Raw genomic sequence first — 25987 nt, forward strand, 5'->3', positions numbered from 1 at the left:
GGAGTAGAGGGAAATAATGACTTCACGTGATCTAGACTGTATGCTTCTGTTAATACATCCTAGAATTGCATTTGCCTTTTTTGCTGCTGCATCACACTGTTGACTCATATTCAGTCTGTGATCTATTAGTATACCCAAGTCTTTTTCACATGTGCTGTCACTTAGCCCTATTCCTCCCATTCTATATATGCTTTTTCCATTTTTATTGCCCAGATGTAGTACTTTGCATTTCTCCCTGTTAAAAACCATTCTGTTAGTTGCTGCCCACTTCTCCAGTTTATTTAAATCTTTTTGAATCCTCTCTCTCTCTCTTCTCTAGTATTAGCTATCCCTCCTAGCTTTGTGTCATCAGCAAATTTAATCAGTTTACCCTCAATTCCTTCATCTAAATCGTTGATAAAGATGTTGAACAATACAGGGCCCAGGACAGAGCCCTGTGGTACCCCACTTGAGACATTCTTCCAACCGGATGTGCAGCCATTTACGACCACTCTTTGGGTCCGATCACTAAGCCAGTTATGAATCCACCTAACAGTTGCCTTGTCCATTCCATACTTAATCATTTTTTCAATAAGGATTGTATGAGAGACTTTGTCAAATGCTTTGCTGAAGTCAAGATATACTATATCTACAGCATTTCCTTGATCCACCCAATCAGTGATACCGTCATAGAAGGAAATTAAGTTAGTCTGACATGACTTATTAGTTACAAACCCATGCTGACTCTGTTTAATCACTTCATTCTTATCCAGGTATTGACATACATGTTGTTTAATAATTTGTTCAAAGATCTTTCCTGGTATAGAAGCCAGACTCACCGGCCTATAGTTACCTGGGTCCACCTTCTTCCCCTTTTTGAAGATAGGAACAACATTTGCTCTTCTCCAGTCTTCTGGCACTTCTCCTGTTCTCCAAGAATTTTCAAAGATTATAGAGAGGGGTTCAAAAATTTCTTCTGCTATTTCCTTCAGTACTCTGGGGTGTAATTCATCTGGACCTGGAGACTTGAATTCATTTAGGCTAGCTAAGTGTTTCCTCACTATCTTTCTGCTTATAGATATCCTGGATTCTTCTATTCCCTTAATAGGACAGTGAATAACAGTTGATGTTACATTTCCTTTCTGAGAGAAAACAGATGCAAAATAGGAATTTAAAAGTTCAGCCTTCTCAACATCCTGTCTTACCATTTCATCATTTTCATCCTGTAAAAATCCTATAGCATCTTTGACTTTTCTTTTACTTTTGACATATCCCCAAAATCCTTTATTATTGCTTTTGACATCTCTTGCAAGCCTCAATTCATTTTCAGCTTTAGCTAATCTGATTTGTGCCCTGCAGGTTCTGCAGACAGCATTATATTCTTCTTTAGATATGCCTCCCTCTTTCCATTTTATAAACATTTTTTTCTTCCTTTTTAGCATGTGCTTAAGTTCTGTGTTCATCCATCCTGGTTTCCTTAACTGCTTCCTATTCTTCCCTCTTTTCGGAATTGTTAACAACTGTGCTTTGAGAATTTCATTTTTCAAGATTTCCCATCCTTCCTGGACATTTTTGTCTTTAAGGATATCCAGCCATTGGATCCCTCCAATTCTCTTTCTGAATCCCTTAAAATCTGCCTTTCTGAAATCTAACCTTGACGTCTGAGTCTTCACAGGTCTTCCGCCTCTAGTTATCCAAAATTCTAAAATAGCATGGTCGCTACCTCCTAGGGTCCCAGCCACTTTTACCTCCTCAACCATTTCCTCCCTGTTTATAAGGATTAGATCCAAGGTAGCAGTTCCCCTTGTTTTCTCCCTTACCTTTTGGAAGATAAAGTTGTCAGCAAGAGAGGATAAGAATTTCCTTGACCTGTTAGTTTTGCCTGAGAGAGATTCCCAACAAATGTCTGGATAGTTGAAATCTCCCATGACAACTATGTCATATTTTTTGGAGAACTTGGCCATTTGATGCATAAAGAGTTCATCCATAGCTTCAGCTTGCACAGGCGGCCTGTAGTAAATGCCTACAATGGTGTCCTTTCCATTGTTCTGTCCTTGTATTCTTACCCAAACAGTTTCCACAGAACTCCCAGTCTCTGAAGCTTCAATCTCTGTGCAGATATACGCGTTTCTAACATACAATGCGACACCCCCTCCTCGTTTATCAAGTCTGTTTCTTGCAAATAAGTTGTATCCTTCTAGTCTTGTATTCCAATCATGTGTATTGTCCCACCAAGTTTCAGTGATTCCAATGACATCATATTTCTTTTCCTGTGTTAGTAGTTCCAATTCTCCTTGTTTGTTGCCCATGCTTTGTGCATTAGTATAGAAACATTTTAGTTTGTGATTGGTTTCTCTTTCTCCAATATTTTTATTAATTAGATTCTTTCGTCTTTGTTCTTCCTTTCCACTTCTAATAGCAGAGTTCTCAATAGCATTTGTCAGGTGTATGGCTTTTTCTGGTCTTTTGCTTCCCTTCCCATGTTGTTCTAGTTTAAAGCTCTCCTTACAAGTGTAGCAAGGCGACTTCCAAATACCTGCTTTCCAGTCTTCGTAAGGTGCACCCCATCTTTAGCAAGTAGTCCATCGTATAAGTAGTTCACTCCGTGATCCAGAAATCCAAATCGTTGCTGACGGCACCATCGACGTAGCCAGTTGTTCACCTGCAGAATCTTATTCCACCTCCTTGTTCCATGGCCATCCACTGGGAGGATGGAAGAGAAGACCACCTGCGCTCCCAGTTCTTTCACTTTCTTGCCTAAGTCTTGGCCTATTCTGCGGATTGATCCCATACTGTCCAAAATATTACCTGAGAGACCTTCTATGTCATTCAGACATGCCAGAAATTTAAAAGATCATCTGATACGTAGTCTTTACATGGGAGAGCCCAGGACTACATTTCTTAATGATGCAACCCCTCGGTGTGGGTGCTATCCTTGTGGCTGCTGCGTCGCTTGCCCTAACATGGATCACGCAACCACCTTATCTGACTCTAATGGTAAGATATATAAGATCAAGAAGAACATCTCTTGTGACACACGTTATGTGATTTATCACGCTACATGCCCGTGCAATCTTATCTATATAGGTTTGACATCACGTCAATTGAAGGTGCGTGTACGCGAGCATGTCCTGGGCATTGAGGCGTCGGCTGGCCACGAGGATGCATCCACGCTGAAGACGATCCCACGTCATTTCAGGCTCTGCCATGGTAGTGACAGTAGCTTGATACGGTTTCAGGGTATCGATACTATTGACATCAATATAAGGGGAGGGAAACTATTCACAAGAATTGCACGTCTTGAATCCAGATGGATCTGGACATTGAAAACTGTGCATCCTCACGGGTTGAATGAGAATCTTTCAATTGCCCCTTTCCTCTGATAATTGTTACTTGGAGTCCCATATGCAGTCTGGTGTCATTTTTTGTTTTTAATTTTTCTTTTTATATATTTTTAGATTTCCTTGCATTTTTTCTGGGCCAACCAATTGATCTGCTGGATGATAGAAGATGTGGAGACATCTCTACGTATAACCGTTTTGGATAGACATGTGGCTATACAGATGAAGTGGAGGTCACATAATATCTTCCTTTTTCATATTATTTATGTGGAGGACTGTATACGTATATATATTTAAGATTTTCAAGATGATTACCTCAATGATGTTTTGCATGTGTGTATATATATATTTATATAAATTTTTTTTTATGTTTGCTTTCCTTGTCATTCACAACATTGGTTCTGTTTATGACGAACTCTGATTGCCTTGTATCAGATCTGTATAATATATATTTGGTTATTGTGGTGATTTATAATATATTTCATATGGTCATTGATGCTTTGGCTACCTAGTAACATTGCCAATGTTTGTATTTAATGCACATACTATTATCAGCATAACATTATTGTGATAATTCTCTTAGTCCTTTATTATTAATTTTTGAATATTCTCTGTGATTGTTCACTTTAATTTAACAGCGTTACATCTATGTATGCTCCGATGTTGGGTGTGCGTATGTATGTATATTTCCTGCTGCTATTGCAGCCTTTTAGACATTCACTCGGCCACCCATTAACAAAATGCCGGGCTGTTCCTCCCATCTCTCCCTGCGCAGTGTCCAGACATCTCGCGCTGGCACTGTGGAGTCATGGGCGTTTGGTCTTGTGGGGCCCCACGTGGTTCCAGCGTCACACCTCCCCATTTGCTGTGCTGTAGATGCCTGGTCATCTCCTGGGCAACGGTTTACTTTACCCGCCCACACTCTTTGCGCAATCGTGGGGGCTTGCAGCGTGGATGTTGTCATAACAACGGGTGACAACTTCCGTTTTTGAATCCTGTGCTCAATTCCGTTTTTGGCCTTTTTAAACTGTGCGTGCATGTTATTAGAGCGCCCCCTGAAGAAGGTGTATCCGAAACGCACGTTCGGGCGTGCCCGGGGACCCTCTTTTTGCCTGCACTGGCTGTTCTCAGGTAAATTACTATATACTTGTGTGATTGCGATTGTTTGTACATAATATCTGCCCGCATTTAGGGACAAGTCTACTAGTACTCAAAAAGCAATATATGCCTACAGGAGATTCCATTTACCTTTGCTGTGTTTATCCTGATGAAACAACGTTTTTATGTCTTATATGACAATACTGGTATATTATTGGCAATATGGTGCCCTGGGTCCTGATCATGTGTTATCAATGATTATCTAGTACTTGCATGTTTTTATTGGCTATTTGTTCCTTGCATTACCACAAAATAAAATATATTTTTCACTATGACCTTTGGTTGCCGTTTTGGATTCGTCCTCCCCTTTCTTTCTATATGTTCCCATAGCAGCATCTGCATGGTGCTGTGACTCGGCAACACGTGTATCCACTTTCATTGTAAATATATGAATCTTCTTGGCATTAGTGATGAGTGAGTGTACTCGTTGCTTGGGTGTCCTCCGAGTATTTTGGCGTGCTAGGAGATTTAGTTTTTGTTGTATCATCTGCATGATTTGCGACTTGCAGGCAGGCTGAATACATGTGTGGAACGCCTGTTTGTTAGGGAATTCCCACATGTATTCAGCCTGTCTGCAAGTCGCAAATCATGCAGATGAGGTGACGAAAACTAAATCTCCGAGCACGCCAAAATACTCTGAGGACACCCGAGCATGCTTGGGAAAACCCGAGAATGCTTGGGAAAACCCGAGCATGCTGGGGAAAACCCGAGCAACGAGTATACTAGCTCATCACTACTTGGCATCTATCTTTGCATTTAGGTACAATTGTACATTAGATTTTTTAACCACCAAAATGTATATTTAGTTGCCTTGGACCTCACATATGAATTTACAGTGTTTCTGATAGCACTTTGATTTATATTGAATTGTTGTGACATATAAATATATATGCATTCTCTGTATTATCATTTAGTGCTAACTGCCTGTTTGTGCTGTCATATATTTTGTGTCTTCACCATTCTGTGGCACCCCAGGAGTTTGGTTGCCACAATGGCGTTGCCTCCCTCCAGGGGGGAGTGATGTTAGGGTTGCGGATCGCACTAAATATAAAATATAATAAAGTGCGATCGCAACCCGGAGTCCACCATGCAGAGATGGTAAACTGCTGCTCGGTAATAGCAGACACTAACTGAACACCGGCGGGGTAACCGCTGACCCGGTATGCGCAGGAGCAAACTGTTACAGCACAGAGCCACAGAAAGAGATGCTGAAGCCTGTTACCTCACAGACTACGGCTTAGGGAACCGCTACTGCGGCGCCAAGGATTAACCCTAGAGAAACGCTGTGCCCTGTTAACAGTCACAGGGTGCAACCAACAGTTGTGTTACCGCACTGCGTGCGTACAGCGCCGCCCTGGTGGACGCCACTAGCCAGCCTAAGCTTAGCTCTGGAAAGCGCAGTAACCTCACACGGCGCTGCTGAGACGGACACTGCAGCGTATGCGATACAGAGGTGTCTCATGCAGATGACACTCTCTGGCATAACGTGTGAGAGGAGCTGGAAGCACTGTGGCGCTATGCAGTGCCACCACTTGGCGCTGACTCCACCAACTACCTACCCTAAGCCTGGGCGCTGGACAGGCTAGGCTACACAACACATGCGTACCAAGGGTAGGGGTTTCATAATAAGTCATTCACCAGTTTCATGCATACATCATCACACATACCACAACTTAATACTATATTAGTGCATGTCCGAACGTCCATGCGAATCTTTTATAGGCGCAGCCTTCCGGGACCTTCCTGATGGCTCAATCCGAGCTGTAACAGGACCTGAGCATGTGACCCCTGGCCTCCAATGAGAGGACGACCTCCGGGCATGCTCAGTAGCCCGAAAGAAGGGCTTAGTCCCAGGAGTTGCTCACTGCTGGCCAGTGCAGGTTGCTATAGCTGAACCAGGAATAGCAGCAGCAACCAACCTGACAGCACTAACCTGAGCAAAACACCAGGATCAACATGTTTGCTGAGCAGCCTCCTCTGCAGGCAGGACTGAATGGGAGACCGCATAGGGCAAGGCTCGGGATTCCTCCTGTGCAGAGGGAAAAACCCGACACTTAACAGATGTCATGCCTGGAAGCAAAGAAGGAATCCCTTTATCAGGTAGTTCCAGCATACCACACAGTTCCTGCTCCAGGCCAGCAGAAGGAGCTCTAAACCTGATTTCAGGGGAGCTGCTCTCTCTGGTCAGGAGGAGGAAGTTAGGGAGAGTTAGTGCCTGAACAGGGTCGAGAGAGGATGTGCGGAGAGAATCTGGGGACAGGAGCTAAAGCTGAGCTCACCCACAGGTTTGAGCACCAGAGACGGGACCCTGGAGTCCGATGCTAAGTGGGTGCTAAAGCTCCAGCAGCAGAATCTGGAGGAAAGAAGACCACAGATCCGCTGTCCCCAACTGTTACTCGATGACACAGCAGCATGTGTGAGCTGGAGACGCCAAATAGGAGCGATCCCTGAAGCAAGCTACAGCTGCCTGTCATGCGAATGGAGTTCTACCTAAGTAGCAAACAGAGAGAGGAACTTGAATAGAGTTCACAGCAGTAAGTACATCAGAAAATAGTGCTAGAGAGGAGGCCTAACAACCCACCTGAATAAGGAGATTCCCAAATTTCTTTCAGGCTGACGGACTCCAGAACCATCTGTAACCGGAGCCCTGGACTGTACCTGCACAGCTCTGTAAAAGGTAAAAGGAAACTTCACTCTGTTGTGTCCTCTAATCATTCCTGCATCACCTATCCAACTCTGCTACATCTCTTGCTAAATACTACATCACCATCACCTTCTACATCTTTCATCTGCCCTGGGACTAAGCTTTGCCTGTGGAGAGCTATGCCAACTCTGCTGCATCACCATCAGTCCCAGAGGATCTTGTTCTGCAGCGCTGGTCACCTCTAACCAGAAACCACAGGTGGCGTCACGAACACTTTATTGCAAACACTTTATTTTTCCCTTTTTCACTATTCCCCTTTATATTGGACGCCCAGGGCCATGGACCGGGTCACCGCTGCTGTGACACTGACCCTTTAAGAAGCGGCCCAGTACTGAGTACCCCACGGCCCTGGTGGGCGCTCCAACTTGGTGTCACAAACAGGATATCGAAGCCTGGTATCACCAGGTACTGTGTGCCATAGACTGTATTGAACTGTGTGATTTGCTGCCATTATAACGCTACATGGTGTGCAGGAAGCAGAAGGGATGTGCCATCGTGGGCAGAGCCTGAGAAAGAGCGTGAAAAGAGGAGTGCTGCACGCAGAGACAGCAGCTGGCAAAGAGCACGGAGCTGAGGCCTGGAATCCCGGCGCACACCGTTCATCCAGCCGACGGAGTAACAGCCTGGTAAGCCAGTGGTAACTCAGAGCCTGGCTAAGATTAACTAGGGGGGAAGAAAATGTCTAACACAGGAGAAGATTTAGTGGCTGACTCAGCTGCGGCCCCCATGGTGCCGCAAGATTCAGTGGCAGGCCTAGCTGCAGCCACTATAGCACAGCAGAATCCAGCAGCCGGCACAGCCACAACCCCCAGAGCGTAGCAAGATTTAACGACCGCCACTGCAGTCCCTCAGGGGAGTCGCATACCCTGAGCGATTTCAAGGAGAGACTGTGCAGTTTATTTGAAGTGTACCCCCTGTCTGAAAGCCAAAATGTAAACATTCTCATCGGACAGTTAATTGGTGCAGCTCAAAGAGAAGTAAAGTCCTGGCAGGACACTAATAAAGGGACTGTTAAGCAAGTTCTGGCTAAGCTGAGGAGCACCTTTGACACCTACCCTGCAGCAGAAATAAAAATGAGGGTCTTTGGGTGCAAACAAAGGGTGCAGGACAGTATACAGGACTATGTTCTTAACCATCAGGAGATCAGGAGGTGCTACGGGCCGTAAAGCAAATTGACCTAGACAGCGTACAGGATGAAGACAGATTATTAAAGGAGCAATTTATTGAGGGACTCCTGTTCAGCACCCACAGGACACAGCTGCGCAACATGGCCCTACAAAACCCTGAACTGAACTTTGCAGACTTTACAGATAGGGCCATTCAGGTGCTGTATGAACAAAATGTCAGCTGCCCAGCACCCCCTAGGCGCCCCACAATTACATACCACCAGGAGGCGGCATCCTTCCCTCAGACCTACAGACCTTGGATAATGATCCATCTGCAGAACTATGTCTTCAGATCCAGGAGCTGACCAAAAGTATGGCTGCAATAATCAAAACCGTGCAGTCCATGCAAGTGCCCCGAAGGAGAAGATCCAGTTGGCCTCTAGTCCAGATGACGTCCCATGGCAATGGTGGAAGAGGGTCCCACCAATAAGAGGGTGAGACAACGATCTCTACGACCAGGACGCACGACCCATTTGCCGCTGCTGCCACAGAGCGGGGCACATCGCAAGATTCTGCCATTTAAACTAGCAACCCCTGGGGCAGAGGGCCAATCCCCAGGAGTAGGACGACCAGGCCCACAGAACTGGCAAGCCAAGTACTTTGGAGGGTGACCGGTCCTCTCAGTTGTGATTGACGGCATCCCAATGAATGCTTTACTGGACACCGGCTCTCAGGTAATGACTATGCCATATATTCTTTACAAACGGTATTGGTCTGACTCTGAAATTACTCGTGGTCCAGATGATGAGCTGACAGTAGTTGCCAGCAATGGACAGCCTTTGCCACAAGTGGGGCGTTAGGAGGTGATCATTAAGGTGGAGCGAGTGGAATTAAAAGCCCAAGGCTTGATAACTGTAGACATTGATTGACGAGAATGTAACCCAATAGTGACCTTAGGCACTAATGTGATGGAAAATTGTCTTGCTGAGGTTATTGTTTTGTTGCAATAGGTAGCCAAAACTGCTGGTTCCAGTGAGCAATGGGTCCTGCAAAAGGAGATCAAGGTCCTGATGCAAAGGCAGCAGGTAGAGCTATCTGGCAGAGAAGTCGGCAGTGTCAGAGTGAGTGATTCATTCACCATTGCAATACCCCCAAGGAGTGAAATGTTAATTTGGTGTCGGGCAGCCATAGGCCTCAGGGGAAGAGATTACCAAGCCCTGGTAAATCCAGTGTACTCTGATAGTAGGCCCACTGTCCTGACAGCTAGAGGGGTAGTTGATGTCAGCAAGGTGAGGGTACCTGTATGCATCTTAAATTGTGGGGACGAGGAGGCCACACTACCTCGGTATGCTACCGTTGCTAAGCTGTTCACTGTCAATCACAATGCAATTCAGATAGTGGAACCCTTGGTCTCGTCTGACCAGGCAGAGGACAATGGCTCTGCAAAACAGCTGGATGATTGGTGTCAACATCTGCACGTAGGCACTGACTCCACCCTTCCACACCAAAAGAATGTGGTTTACCGAGTAGTCCAAGAGTTTGAACGGGTATTCAGCAAACACCCTTTAGACTTTGGGCAAGTAAAAGGGGTCCAGCATCATATCCCCACTGGAAATCATCCACCCATTAAAGAGAAGTACCAGCCTGTACCCCCAGCTCATTATCAATGTGCTGAGTATGTTGCGAGAGATGGAGGCTGGGGTGATCAGAGACAGTTGTAGCCCCTGGGTAGCTCCACTAGTCCTCGTTAGAAAAAAAGATCGTACAATGAGGATGTGTGTTGACTACAGGAAAAGTAACACCATTACCCACAAGGATAGAGGAATCACTAGCTGCAGTGAGAGCCGCTTACTATTTCTCTACCTTAGATTTCACTAGTGGGTATTGGCAGGTTCTGTGGCAAAGGCAGAGAAAGAAAAGACCGCCTTCGCAACACCAATGGGCCTCCCAGAATTCAACTACATGCTCTTCGGGCTTTGCAATGCAACAGGAACGTTCCAGAGGTTGTTGGAGTGCTGCCTTAGACACAAGAACTTCGAGACAGTCCTGTTTTACCTTGTTGACATCATTGTCTTCTCCAAGACTTACGAAGACCATTTCGAGCACCTGGTCAAGGTGTTCAAAGCCCTATCCAACTTTGGCCTGAAAGTGAATCCGTCCAAATGCCACCTCCTGAAGCCCAAGGTGCAGTACCTAGGCCACATGGTGAGCACAGAAGGCGTGGCACCAGACCCCGACAAAGTCACTATTATATGGGATTGACAGAGACCCAGCAACATTCATGAAATATGTCAGTTCCTCGGGTTGGTCGGCTACAACTGAAGGCTCATCAAGGTCTTCACTGAAATAGCTGCATCCCCTGCAAAACCTTCTTATGGGCCAGCTCAAGAAGGCCAGGAAGCAGAGTCCTACATTTGATTGGAATGATGAACTGGAAAGATCCTTCACTTTGTTGAAGTTGGCTCTTACAGGGGATGAAGTTCTGGCCTATCCAGACTATGACCAACCATTCATCCTCTATACCGATGCCAGCAACATGGGACTGGGAGCAGTACTGTCGCTTGTACAGAAAGGCAAAGAAAGGGTAATCTCCTACGCCAACAGGAAGCTTCGTCTCACTGAAAGGAATCCTGAAAACTACAGCTCCTTTAAATAGGAATTCCTTGCCATAGTCTGGGCTGTGACCCAGCTACGGCAAAGTTTACCATCTTCACGGACAACAATCCATTAACTCATGTGGAAACCGCAAAGCTAGGTGCGCTGGAGCAGCGATGGATGGCCCGGCTGTCCAGTTACGAGTTTACCATCAAGTACCGAGCAGGACATAAGAACGCCAATGCTGATGCGCTGTCCAGAATGCTCAACTTCCCAGATGGGGGAGAAGATCCGTAAGCACTCGAAGAGGTCGAGTTACCAGCCCTTCACCAGGCGGATGCGGCCCATTGCCCCCAATGCGCCCAAGGAGTGAAGGACAAGCGCTACGTTGTAAAAGAGGCCTCACCATGAGTAGGCCGAGACACAGGATAGCGACCCAGCAGTCCAAGTAAAGAAGCTACTGATGCAAGCTGACTCGCGCCCTGGTCCAGATGCTCCACATGAGACCCAACAGTTGTGGAAAGAAAGGGGCAGGCTATTCATCTACAAGGGAAAGCTGTGTCAGAAGAGTGTCAATGCCCGATCTCACGAACTGGTCTCTCAGGTGGTAGTCCCGAAGCGAGATGCATCAATGGTCTTGGAAGCATACCACGATGGAGCAGGACTCTTCGGATGGAAAAAGTTGGAAGTCCTACTTCGTGAGAGGTTATACTGGGTTGGTATGAGGAAGGCTATTGAAGATTGGTGTCGGGAGTGTGGACCATACAACTTGTGCAGGAAGGACCATAACAGCCAGCGAACCCCATTACAGCCAATAATCACCAAACAGCCACTTAAACTGGTAGCCTTGGACCACGTGAAGCTGACCCCAAGCCGTTCAGGCAACGTCTACGCCCTAACCATCGTTGACCATTACTCAAGGTTCCTGGTAGTTGTGCCTGTCAAGGACCAAGCAGCAAAGACAACGGCCAAAGCATTTTAACAACACTTTTGTCAACCACATGGTTACCCTGAACGAATGCTTACCAACCAAGGCCTAGCCTTTGAAGCAGAAGTGTTACAGGAGTTCTGTAACCTGTACGGCTGCAAGAAAGTCAGGACAACGCCGTATCATCCACAGATAAATGGCATGTGTGAGAAAATGAACCAATTGGTGATTGACCAATTGAAGACTCCCATTGGAAGAGAGAAACCTGTGGCCAGAGAAGTTGCTGGATCTGGTAGATCTCTACAATCATATCCCTATAAACTCTCCCAACTGCACTCCAGCCTACCTAATGAGAGCAAGACCTGGCAAGTTGCCCAATAACTTGGACATGGGAGTCCTGACACCTGAGGTGACATCACCAGACGCAGACTGGAATACAGAGTGGCAGCAGCAATACAGCAAAGTGCAAGAATGCGTAGAGAAGAGTCTAGCCCAAGCAAGACTGAAGCAGGAAGAAACTACAATCAGCACCTGCCTGCAGTTCCCTTGTCGCCTGGAGAATAGGTACTCAAAAGTAAGAGAGGAGTACACAAACTTGATGATCAGTGGGAAGCAGAACCAAATACCATCATGCTTTCAAACTTTGACAATACCAAGGTGTGCCTCATCAGCAAAAATGGAGGAGAAAACTCCATGGCAGTGTCAAGGGATCACTTAAAACCATACCCTGACCAACTGAAGGAAAAATTTGGAGATAAGGACATTCTTCAGCCAGTAAAAGAAGAAAAGGTCAGCACTGTACTTGGCGAGTTCCCTTCAAACTGGACAAGCGTGAATCAGGCCATAGTAGTGACCGTTTTGAACTTTCCCCATCTAGTAGTGCCAGAAAGAGAAGCGACTCAAGACCAACCTGAAAATCAAAGAGCTCAAGCAGCAGATGCCACACCAGCAGTGGAGCAAGAGAATCCTCGCCCTGCCAGCGGTGACTCTGCCGTGCCCACAGTGAACAGAAGTGGTCCTAGAAAATCAGGTATGCCCATGCTACATAGAGTCACCCGTAGCGTAGCCAGTAGAGAACGCACTACACCAGTGGTAGTAAGCACAGTGAATCCAATAAGGTCAACAACAACACCAGTGCTACGTAGGACTACCCATACGACCAAAGACTTACCCCCTATGAGGTTCCGCATATAAGTAGACTGTATACATAGGAAATGTAAATAAGTTAGTAATGTCTATAACTGCAACTACTAAGCATATGAGCCTACAGAGACTACTGTAAGAACTTTTGAGCATTCTTATGAATGATTGGGTCACTGGACTTGTAGTGACCAGGACAATGCTTGTCGATAGTTAGCACTAATGACCTCAGAACAAAAACCATCTAGCGTGGAAAAAGATGTGGTCCAAAAGGGAGGCCAGTCATGCCTTGTACCCTGCCCAAGGCCTACATTGAGGGTTTGAGATGGTTCCCTCATTCTACTTTGTTAGGGTGAAAAGGACACCTCATTTCAGGACTTTGCCAAAGTTATGTATCCATTGTTAAATCCTTGCAAAAAGTTATGTTTTATTTCTTTATCTTTCCTCAGTCCAGGAGTACTGGACTGTACTAGGGGGGAATATGGCACCCCAGGAGTTCGGTTACCACAATGGCCTTGCCTCCCTCCAGGGGGGGAGTGATGTCATGCCTTGAAGCAAAGAAGGAATCCTTTTATCAGGTAGTTCCAGCATACAACACAGTTCCTGCTCCCAGCAGAGGGAGCTCTAAGCCCAACTTCAGGGGAGCTGCTCTCTGGTCAGGAGGAGGAAGTTAGGGGGAGTTAGTGCCTGAACAGGGTCGAGAGAGGACATGCGTAGAGAAGCAGGGGGCTCACTCCCAAGCTTGAGTGCCAGAGACCGGACCCCAGAGTCCGAGGCTGTGTGGGTGCTAAAGCCCCAGCAGCAGAATCCAGAGGTCAGAAGACCACAGATCCGCTGTCCCCAACTGTTACTCGATGGCACAGCAGCATGTGTGAGCCAGAGAAGCCAAATAGGAGCGATCCCTGAAGCAGGCTACAGCTGCCTATCATGCGAATGGAGTTCTACCTAAGTAGCAAACAGAGAGAGGAACTTGAATAGAGTTCACAGCAGCAAGTACCTCAGAAAATAGTGCTAGAGAGGAGGCCTAACATCCCACCTGAATAAGGAGATTCCCAAATTGCTTTCAGGCTGACGGACTCCAGAGCCATCTGTAACCTGAGCCCTGGACTGTACCTGTACAGCTCTGTAAAAGGTAAAGGAAACTTCACTCTGTTGTGTCCTCTAATCATTCCTGCATCACCTATCCAACTCTGCTACATCTCTTGCTAAATACTACATCACCATAACCTTCTACATCTTTCATCTGCCCTGGGACTAAGCTCTGCCTGTGGAGAGCTCTACCAACTCTGCTGCATCACCATCAGTCCCAGAGGATCTGTTCTGCAACGCTGGTCACATCTGACCAGAAATCACAGGTGGCGTCATGAACACTTTATTACAAACACTTTATTTTTCCTTTTTTCACTGTTCCCCTTTTTTTTGGACACCCAGGGACACGGACCGGGTCACCACTGCCGTTACACTGCCCCTTTAAGAAGCGGCCCGGGACCAAGTGTCTCCACTGCCCTGGTGGGCGCTCCTATCCTCCTGATACTGGTTACTGTCTTTTTCTTCAAGTTATCTTTACTTGATTTTGACAAGTTTTAAATACACTACCATTCAAAAGTTTAGGGTCACTTAGAAATTTCCTTATTTTTGAAAGAAAAGCACAGTTTTTTCCAATGAAGCTAACATTAAATGATTCAGAAATACACTTTATACATTGATAATGTGGTAAATGACTATTATAGCTGCAAATGTCTGGTTTGTAATGCAATATCTTCATAGGTGTTAAGTGGCCCATTTCCAACAACCTTCACTCCAGTGCTCTTATGGTTTTTTTGCTGTGTAAGAAGGCTGATGGATGGTTAGAATACCCTTGAAAACCCTTGTGCAAGTATGTTAGCACAGCTGAAAACAGCTTGGCTGATTAGAGAAGCTATAAACCTGACCTTCCTTTGAGCTAGTTAAGAATCCGGAGCATTATATTTGTTGGTTCCATTAAACTCTCAAAATGGCCAGAAAAAAAGAACTTTCATGTGAAACTCGACAGTCTATTCTTGTTCTTAGAAATGAAGGCTATTCCATGCAAGAAGTTGCCAAGAAACTGAAGATTTCTTACAATGGTATGTACTATTCCTTTCAGAGGAGAGCATAAACAGGCTCTAACCAGAGTATAAAGAGAAGTGGGAGGCCCTGCAGCACAACTGAGCAACAAGACAAGTACATTAGAGTCTGCAGTTTGAGAAATAGACACCTCACAGGTCCTCAACTGGCAGCTTCATTAAATAGTACACGCAAAACGCCAGTGTCAATGTGTACAGTGAAGAGGCGACTCTGGGATGCTATCCTTCAGGGCAGAGTGGCAAAGAAAAAGCCATATCTGAGACTGGCTATAAAAAGGAAAAGGCAAAATAACACAGACATTGGACAGAGGAAGATTGGAAAAAAGTGTTATGGGCAGACAAATCCAAGTTTGAGGTGTATGGATCACACAGAAGAACATTTGTGAGGCACAGAACAACTGAAAAGATGCTGGATGAGTGCCTGTTGCCATCTGTCAAGCATGGTGGAGGCAATGTGATGGTCTGGGGTTGCTTTGGTGCTGGTAAAGTGGGAGATTTGTACAAGGTAAAAGGTATTTTGAATAAGCAAGGCTATCACTCCATTTTGCAGCGACATGCCATACCCTGTGAACAGCACTTGATTGGAGCCAATTTCATCCTACAACAGGACAATGACCCAAAGCACACCTCCAAATTATGCAAGAACTATTTAGGGAAGAAGCAGGCAGCTGGTATTCTATCTGTAATGGAGTGGCCAGCGCAGTCACCAGATCTCAACCCCATTGAGCAGTTGTGGGAGAAGCTTGACCGTATGCAAAAAGTGCCCATCAAGCCAAACCAACTTGTGGGAGGGGCTTCTGGAAGCATGGGGTGAAATTTCTCCAGATTACCTCAGTATATTAACTGCTAGAATGCCAAAGGTCTGCAATGCTGTAATTGCTGCAAAGGGAGCATTCTTTGGCGAAAACAAAGTTTGAAGGAGAAATTATTTCAAATAAAAAAACTTTTTTAGAACCTTGTCAATGTCTGGACTAGATTTTAAATTCATTTGGCAAATCATTTGATTAATAAAAGTATGAGTTTTCATGGAAAACACAAAATTGTCTGGGTGACCCCAAACTTTTGAAAGGTAGTGTATGTTCAATGAAATGTATACTTTTCAGAAGAAGTAAGTTTTACTCCTTTTTTGGAGGGTACATAGGCTTCAGTCTGTCTACTGACATTGTCCACATGGTGTTGAGAGCTTCCCCTATGGACCATGGTCCTCGCTTATGGTTTTGGCATATTTGGTATAAACTCCTGTCTACCTCTAAATATCACCAGCCCAAAATATTTTTTGGCACAAATGTGACCTTGTTTCAGGACCACGGTATTAGCACAAACAATTTAGATTTACAAATGTAGACTCATGGGTGGAGCAGAAATATGAGCAAAAAAATTAGATATTGAAATGTTCCCTGCTTTGTGGAGCACGGTATTAGAACTACTGTAACTATTGAAATTTTCACATGTGGACTCATGGACGGAGTAAAAATATGTGCAAAAAAATTGTTAGATACTGAAATGTTCCCTGCGTTATGAAGCACGCTATTAGAACAAACAATTTAGATTCTCATATGTGGACTCCTGGCTCAAGCACAATATTAGCAGCACAAAAGAGTTACTAGTAGCAATGAGCGAACGTGTTCGCCACTACTTGGTACTTGCTCGAGTATCACTGTGCTCGGTGTACTTGGCGAGCGCCCAGCATTTCCGGGATTAATCGGCGGGAACTCGGGTCCCCACCCAGTTTTTTTGGTGGACTTTACAGAACCAATCACAATGCAGGGATTGCCTGCAAGGCAATGAAATGCCACAGCCATGTTTGTTGTGGTTGTGCAGTGATTTGCTGGCTGCACAGCATCATCAGGGTTATAAGAGACCGGACACCGCCCTGCCCGCCGCAGTCAGCTCCGGATTGAGATAGTGTAGGGAGAGCTGCTACCTTGATGGCGTCAGAATTGGAGATTACTGAGTGTCGGGTCTACCATCTTAAGCAACTCAAATCCAGCTAAACCAACAGTCCTTCTAAGGACTAATTCCGGAGTATATAGGTTCCAGTGTTAGGCAGGCAGGGTAGTGTACGTCGCTGTATACACATCAGTGCAAGGCCTGCAGGCACTGTATGTGTGTATAAACATATCATTGCATATAACAAGAGGGTCCTGTGTTCTGGTGCTGCTGCTACCTGTGGGATATATTGGCCGTATATACAATGCTGTGCAAATTAATTGGGACAAAGCATTTTTTTAAGTAAAATCGTAAGTTAGTTACCAGTCAGTGATTCAAACCAGTTTTAACTGCTTTGAACAGGCACTCACACGTGTTCAAAGCAGTTAAAACTGGTTTGAATCACTGACTGGTAACCAACTTACGATTTTACTTAAAAAAATGCTTTGTCCCAATTAATTTGCACAGCACTGTACATAGCCCCAGATGTAATTGGCTTTGAAAATTCTTTTGGCCAGGGCTAATAGAGCTTTTTTTTATTGCAAAGCAATCCAGAGCCCTTTTTTTTTTTCCCTCCATTTGCTTTTTGACACTGCACAATACAGCCAGATCCTTTTCCTAGCACAGCGTGAAAATACAGCAATTTTAAAGGGGTCCCAAACATTCCTTTTGAGTGTGCAGAGAAATATTTATTTTTTATGTGGTACGGTTGAGTAGTTTTTTTTTGAGTGTCTTACACAATTTCTTGACACTATTTAGCTGAACCCCCATAAAAATACAGACAGGCTGCATATTTTACAGTGTGGTATATCTGTGACATGCCTCATGCATCCGTCTGCTAAAAATTTTGGTCGTTTTAGCCCTATATTCATTTTTTTTTTGCTGTCTGGCACAGTACTTATATACAGCACTATTTAGCCAAAAAAAAACAAAAAAAAAACAGGCCACACATTTTCGGTGTGGTATCTGCGTGCCAGCTCATATCTGTGTGTGCTCAAAGTTTGGCCAGTTTACAGTTGATTTCTTTTTTGATCCTGGGTGTCACTGGACTTAGATACAGCAGTATTTAGCCAAAAAATAAAAAAAAGGCCACACATTTTTTGGTGTGGCATCTGCGTGCCGGCTCATATCTGTGTTTGCTCAAATTTTGGCCAGCTTTCATTTTTGGTCCTGGGTGTCACTGGACTTATAAACAGCATTATTTAGCAAACTATTAAAAAATTACAGGCCACTCATTTTTCATTGTGGTATCTGCGTGCCAGCTGATATCTGTGTGTGCTCAGATTTTGGCCAGTTTTCATTTTTGGTCCTGGGTGTCACTGGACTTATATACAGCATTATTTAGCCAAAAAATAAAAAAAATGGCCACACATTATGTGGCATCTGCGTGTCGGCTCATATCGGTGTCTGCTCAAATTTTGGCCAGTTTAGGCCAGTTTTCATTTTTGGTCCTGGGTGTCACTGGACTTATATACAGCATTATTTAGCAAACTATTAAAAAATTACAGGCCACACATTTTTCATTGTGGTATCTGCGTGCCAGCTCATATCTGTGTGTGCTCAGATTTTGGCCAGTTTAGGCAAGTTTTCTTTTTTGGTCCTGGGTGTCACTGGACTTATATACAGCATTATTTAGCAAACTATTAAAAAAAAATACAGGCCACACATTTTTCGGTGTGGTAGCTGCGTTCCTTCTCATATCTGTGTGTGCTCAAAGTTTGGCCAGTTTACGGCTGATTTCTGCTTTTGTCCTGGGTGTCACTGGACTTAGATACAGCAGTATTTAGTAAAAAAATTTAAAAAAAACAGGCCACACATTTTTTGGTGTGGTATAATAATAATAATACATTTTATTTCTATAGCGCCGACATATTCCGCAGCACTTTACATTTCAGAGGGGATTTGTACAGACAATAGACATTACAGCATAACAATAATCACATAGATCGTAACAGATACCAAGAGGAATGAGGGCCCTGCTCGCAAGCTTACAATCTATGAGGAAAGAGGTAGACACGAAAGGTGGGTGGTAACAGTTGCCCTGATTGTATGGACCAGCCATAATGTTAAGTGTGTAACAGTACAGACACAGAGGGCTAATGGATGCATAAAGCATATGGGAACATGATACGGGGAACCTGGTTATGGTAAAACTTTTGACTGTGCCACACAGGGATAGATTAGGTCAGGGTTTCCCAACTCCAGTCCTCAAGGCACACCAACAGATCATGTTTTCAGGATTTCCTTAGTATTGCTCAGGTGATAATTGCTTCACCTGTGCAATACAAAGGAAATCCTGAAAACATGATCTGTTGGTGTGCCTTGAGGACTGGAGTTGGGAAACCCTGGATTAGGTTAATGTGTTGAGGCGATAGGCCAGTCTGAATAAATGCATTTTCAGGGCACGCTTAAAATCGTGGGGATTGGGGACTATTCATATTGACCTGGGAAGTGCATTCCAAAGAATTAGTGCAGCACATGTAAAGTCTTGGAGACGGGAATGGGAGGTTCTGATTATTGAGGATGCTAACCTCAGGTCATCAGCAGAATGGAGGGTGCGGGTAGGGTGGTATACTGAAACAAGGGAGGAGATGTAGGGTGGTGATGAGCCATGGAGGGCTTTGTGGGTGAGGGTAATAAGTTTATACGGAATTCTGGAGTTGATGGGTAGCCAGTGTAATGACTGGCACAAGGTAGAGGCATCAGTGTAACGATTGGTGAGGAATATGATCCTGGCTGGTGGTATCTGCGTGCCAGCTCATATCTGTGTGTACTCAAAGTTTGGCCAGTTTACAGCTGTTTTCTTTTTTTGTCCTGGGTGTAACTAGACTTATATACAGCAGTATTTAGCCACAAAAAAGTGGTAGTGGTATCTGCGTGTGTGTGCTCAAATTTTGGCCAGTTTAGGCCTGTTTTCTTTTTTGGTCCTGGGTGTCACTGGACTTATATACAGCATTATTTAGCAAACTATTTAAAAAAAAAATACGGGCCTCACATTTTTTGGTGTGGTATTTGCGTTCCAGCTCATATCTGTGTGTGCTAAAAGTTTGACCCAGATTACAGCTGTTTTCTTTTTTTGTCCTGGGTGTCAGTGGACTTTTATACAGCATAATTTAACAAAAAAATAAGTTCTTCTAAAAAAAACAACATTTGTCGTAGTGGTATCTCTGTGTACGCTCATATCTGTGTGTACTCAAAGTTTGGCCAGTTTAGGCCGGTTTTCTCTTTCACGCCTGGGTGTCACTATTGTTATATACAGCAGTATTTAGCCACAAAAAAAGTGGTAGTGGTATCTGCGTGTGTGTGCTCGAATTTTGGCCAGTTTAGGCCTGTTTTCTTTTTTGGTCCTGGGTGTCACTGGACTTATATACAGCATTATTTAGCAAACTATTTAAAAAAAAAATACGGGCCTCACATTTTTTGGTGTGGTATTTGCGTTCCAGCTCATATCTGTGTGTGCTAAAAGTTTGACCCAGATTACAGCTGTTTTCTTTTTTTGTCCTGGGTGTCAGTGGACTTTTATACAGCATAATTTAACAAAAAAATAAGTTCTTCTAAAAAAAACAACATTTGTCATAGTGGTATCTCCGTGCAAGCTCATATCTGTGTGTGCTCAAAGTTTGGCCAGTTTAGGCCAGTTTTCTTTTTCACTCCTGGGTGTCACTGTTGTTATATACAGCAGTATTTAACCCAAAAAAAAGGCCACACATTTTTTGATGTGGTATTTCTGTGCCAGCTCATATCTGTGTGTGCTCAAAGTTTGGCCAGTTTACAGCTGTTGTCTTTTTTTTGTCCTGGGTGTCAGTGGACTTTTATACAGCATTATTTAGCAAAAAAAATAAGTTTTTTAAAAAAAAAACAACATTTGTCGTAGTGGTATCTCTGTGTATGCTCATATCTGTGTGTGCTCAAAGTTTGGCCAGTTTAGGCCGGTTTTCTCTTTCACGCCTGGGTGTCACTATTGTTATATACAGCAGTATTTAGCCCAAAAAAGTCACACATTTTTTGGTGTGGTATTTCAGTGCCAGCTCATATCTATGTGTGCTCAAAGTTTGGCAAGTTTAGGCCAGTTTTCTTTTTTGGTCCTGGGTGTCACTGGACTTATATACAGCATTATTTAGCAAACTACTAAAAAAAAAAAATACAGGCCACAAATTTTTCATTTTGGTATCTGCGTGCCAGCTAATATCTGTGTGTGTTAGGGGCTGGCGGAATGCACCAAATAATAAAGATAGTATAAGGTATACAGTATGGTGCGTTCGCAGCCCGGGCTCCACCGTGCAGAGGAGATAAACTGCAGCTAGACAATGATGAATGATATATAACAAGACCCGGTGCATGCAAGGACAGACTCAGTTACTTCACGGAGTCCACACTAGCCGGCGTATAAGCGTGAGCTGTTAAACATCACAGATCAAGACTAAGTAAACTACCGCTCAGAGCGGGTACAATGGCTACCGTGGTGGACACCACTAACCAGCATAAGAACAGTGCTGGTAAGTGCACGCAGCTGCAAATGGCACCACTCTGGCAGACACTGCGGTATCAGCGGTATGTGAAGCCTGTACAGACCGGCGCCCCAAGACGCTACAGGACGGAGAGCTGACTACCCTGTGGCGCTAATCAGTGCTAGATGCTAACTCAGACTCTAGGATCCTAACTCATGCATATCATAGGGACGGAGTCTTAATGAGTCAGTCACCAGTCTCATACATCCGTCATCACTCACACCACTAAACATTATAGCATCAAAGTCTATCAGTGCATGGCAGGGTGGCCATGCAAACCTTTTATAGCAGCATCCTTCCGGGGCCTTCCTGATGGTCCAATCCGAGCTGGAGAAGGACCTGAACATGTGACCTCCGATCTCCAATGGGAGATCATCCCACAGGTATGCTCAGTGGACCGAAAGGAGGACTTAGTCCCTGGAATCATTCACTGTGGACCAACATGCGTTGCTATAGCTGGACCAGAGGTAGCAGCAGGAACCAAGCCCACAATGCTGGTGTGGGTAGAGTGCTGGGATCGACAAATCTGCTGAGCAGGCTCCACTGTGGCTGGAGAGGAATGGGAGACCGCTGAAGGCAGCGCTTAGGATTCCTGCTGTGCAGCGCCAGGAACCTGACGCCTAACAGTGTGTACTCAAAGTTTGGACAGTTTATGGATGTTTTCTTTTTAGGTTCTGGGTGTCACTGGACTTAAATACAGCAGTATTTAGCACAAAAAAAATGTATAAAAAATACAGGCCAGAAATTTTTTGGTTGTGGTATCTCCCTAACAGGCCTCATTTATCCTTGCCAAAAATTTGGCCATTCTAGGCCTACACATTGTATTTTATTTGCAGTCTGTTATAGTACTTATTACTAGAGTTGAGCGACTTTTGGTTTTTTAGGGTCGCGTTTCGTTTCGTGAAACCCGACTTTTCCAAAAGTCGGGTCGAGCAAGATCGTCCGATTATAGGGAAAAGTCGGGGTCGTCCCGAAACACGAAACCCAATGTAAGTCAATGGGGAATAAAAGTCGGCAGTGAGAGGAGGACAGGAAACACACCTACAGTGCCCATTTGAATGCCAAAAGCATCAATTCTTCTTACTTAAGCTTGTCAACCTTAATTAACTTCATAATACAAGTTACGCACTGAAAAATGGGGGTTATTTGGCTAAATTTGTGGGGGGGGGGAGGGCTGGCTGCAGGTTTTCATGTGCCCTGGGCGAAAGAGCACCCCTTTAACACATACCACAACTCATCACGCTCCGATACGGCAGAGAAATAGCGGTATAGTACAATGAAAAATACCTCACTTTTTACATCTCATGACGAGGCCCATCTATTTCTCCATACAAAATCATTGGTCCCATATAATGTTTGAAACAGTATATGATGAGCTCCACATAATGCTACAGTATATGTTGGTCCCCATGGATGAAGCTCCACTGTCTTATGGGCCCAAATAATGCTCCAAACATAATGGGCCCCATTTCTACTGCTCTAGTGTATAATGGGCCCTGTAAATGCTGCTCCAGTGTCTGATGTCCACCTTTGGAATGTTCCAGTGTATGGTGGGCCCCATCTATCATTCTCCAGAGTATAGTGCTCCCCAAAAATTGCTGTCCCAACATAGAAAACAATCAAATAAGTCTCCTCGCTAGGGAATCCCTGTACTTGTCTGGACAGGTGCTGTAGCTTGCTTAACAGCTTGCCAGCCGTTCTCACGCCCAGTATGGATTGCACGTGATTGCACAAAGGTTAGAAAGGGTACCGTATCCCTGGATAACATGTATGGATAGCGTACACATTCAAAATATATGTCTATACAGCATGAGGCAGGCTCAGACGGTGTTAGGCCCAGTATGGATTGCACGTCATTGCACAAAGGTTAGAAGGGGTACCGTATCCCCGGATAACATGTATGGATAGCGTACACATTCAAAATATATGTCTATACAGCATGAGGCAGGCTCAGACGGTGTTAGGCCCAGTATGGATTGCACGTCATTGCACAAAGGTTAGAAGGGGTACCGTATCCCCGGATAACATGTATGGATAGCGTACACATTCAAAATATATGTCTATACAGCATGAGGCAGGCTCAGACGGTGTTAGGCCCAGTATGGATTGCACGTCATTGCACAAAGGTTAGAAGGGGTACCGTATCCCCGGATAACATGTATGGATAGCGTACACATTCAAAATATATGTCTCAGGAGGCAGGCTCAGACGGTGTCAGGCACAGTATGGATTTGACGGCCCAGATTACACAGCGGAGGAGCAGGGAGAGGTAAAGATTGCAAATGCTGGGGCCCTGCCCAAGCAAGGGGGGCCCACTCGTGGGCGTCGGTACTGGCACTGGGCCCCTCATAGTACAACGGTGTGTCTGACGGCGGGTGTGCACCACCACCGTCAGAGACACTTGATTGCACTATGAGGGACCCTGTGCCAGTGCCTGCGCCCAAGAGTCGGCCTACCCACCTGTCCAGAGCAACGGCACTCACACGGTGTCGTGCGCTAGGTGGTGACCCCGGCCATGGGGGGGGAGGCAGCACAGTTAGGGAGTTTTAGAAAGTGGCATATGTTGATGTTGGACATTCAACTGATGCAAAAGGCGAAATAGGTGAAGTACCAGGAAGAGGTGGACCAAAGCAAGCCATTTTTCTGTCACCCTATGTGTCATCAGGGGAAGGTGGGACAAAATCCTTGGAAACCCATGCGTGGTTCATTTTAATGAAGGTTAGATCATCCACATTTTGGGTTGACAGACGGGTCCTTTTTTCTGTCAGGATTGATCCAGCTGCACTGAAGACTCTTTCCGATAGCACACTTGCAGCTGGGCAAGCGAGCTCCTGTAAGGCATATTGGGCCAATTCAGGCCAGGTGTCCAGTTTAGCGGCCCAATAGTCAAAGGGGAATGACCTGTGTGGGAGAACATCGATATGGGAGGAAAAGTAGTTTGTAACCATAGTTGACAACTGCTGTCTCCTGTCACTTTCCATCGATGCAGTATTACCAGTTGTGTGAGCGGTATTTGAAAAATCAGTCCATAACATTGTCATGAAACCCCTGTCTCCAACGCCACTTCTGCTGTGTGCACCACGAACACCTCTGCCAAGCTGCCCCCGGCCCGTACGGCTCGTGTGAGAACCATCACCGCTGCTGTGTGCTGGGAATGCCTCAAGCAACCGATTTACCAGAGTTGCTTGTTTATTAGCCAATATTAGGTCAAGGTTCTCCTGTGGCATGATGTTTTGTAATTTGCCTTTATAGCGTGGATCCAGGATGCTGGCCAACCAGTAGTCGTCATCGTTCATCATTTTGGCAATGCGGGGGTCCCTTTTTAGGATCCGCAAGGCATAATCTGACATGTGGGCCAATGTTCCCGGTGTCAATGATGCACTGCGAGTGCTGGGTGGAGGAGCACTTTCTGGCAAATCCACATCCCTACAGTCACGCACAAACCCTGTACCAGACCTTGCCACGCCAACATTTTCACTTGCCCCACGAGATGCATCCTCCTCCCCTAAGTAATCATCCCCATCATCCTCCTCCTCCTCCTCTTCTTCCTCCACCTCGTCCAGGAGAGGTCCCTGAGCAGACAATGGCTGAATGTCATCAAGGATTCCCTCCTCCTCTTCCTCCTCATCAACATTGGTTGCAGACGCCTGCTCCTTAAGGTGCGTCAAAGTTTGCATGAGCAGACGCATAAGTGGGATGCTCATACTTAGGATGGCGTCGTCTGCGCTTACCAGCCGTGTGCATTCCTCAAAACACTGAAGGACTTTACAAATGTCTTTCAGCTTCGACCACTGCACGCCTGTCAACTCCATGTCTGCTCTCAAAGTGCCTGGCCGTGTATCCTCCCACAAATGCATTATGGCCTGCCTCTGCTCGCACAGCCGCTCCACCATGTGCAGGGTGGAGTTCCACCTTGTTGCAATGTCGATAATGAGGCGGTGGTTGGGAAGGTGGAGCAATCGCTGCAGCTTCTGCATACGAACGGAGTGTACAGGCGACCGGCGGATGTGCGCGCACAGTCTTCGCACCTTCTGGAGCAGGGCTGTTAACTCCGGATAATTTTTGAGGAAGCACTGCACCACCAGGTTCAATGTGTGAGCCAAGCAAGGTATGTGGCTGAGTTTTGAAAGGGCTATGGCTGCCACAAAATTACGGCTGTTATCACTAACTACCTTGCCTGCCTCAAGATGTACACTGCCCAGCCATGACTCAGTTTGTCGCTTCAAGTACTCGGCCAGCACCTCGGCGGTGTGTCTGTCGCCCAAACACATCATCTGCAACACAGCCTGCTGACGCTTTCCACTAGCTGCTCGATAGGGGGACACATCGTGTGCAACAGTGGCAGCTGCAGATGGAGTGCTCGTACGACTGCGCTCTGTGGACGAGCTTTCGCTTCTGGAGGAGGAGGAGGAGGAGGAGGAGGGTCGAACGCCTACAGCCAACTGTTTCCTATACCGTGGGCTAGGCAGCACTGTCCCACCACCGCTGTCCCCT

The sequence above is a fragment of the Dendrobates tinctorius genome, unplaced genomic scaffold, assembly GCF_039654945.1.
Source record: "Dendrobates tinctorius isolate UK_male_01 unplaced genomic scaffold, ASM3965494v1 ptg000102l, whole genome shotgun sequence".
In the NCBI taxonomy this organism is placed as follows: Eukaryota; Metazoa; Chordata; class Amphibia; order Anura; family Dendrobatidae; genus Dendrobates; species Dendrobates tinctorius.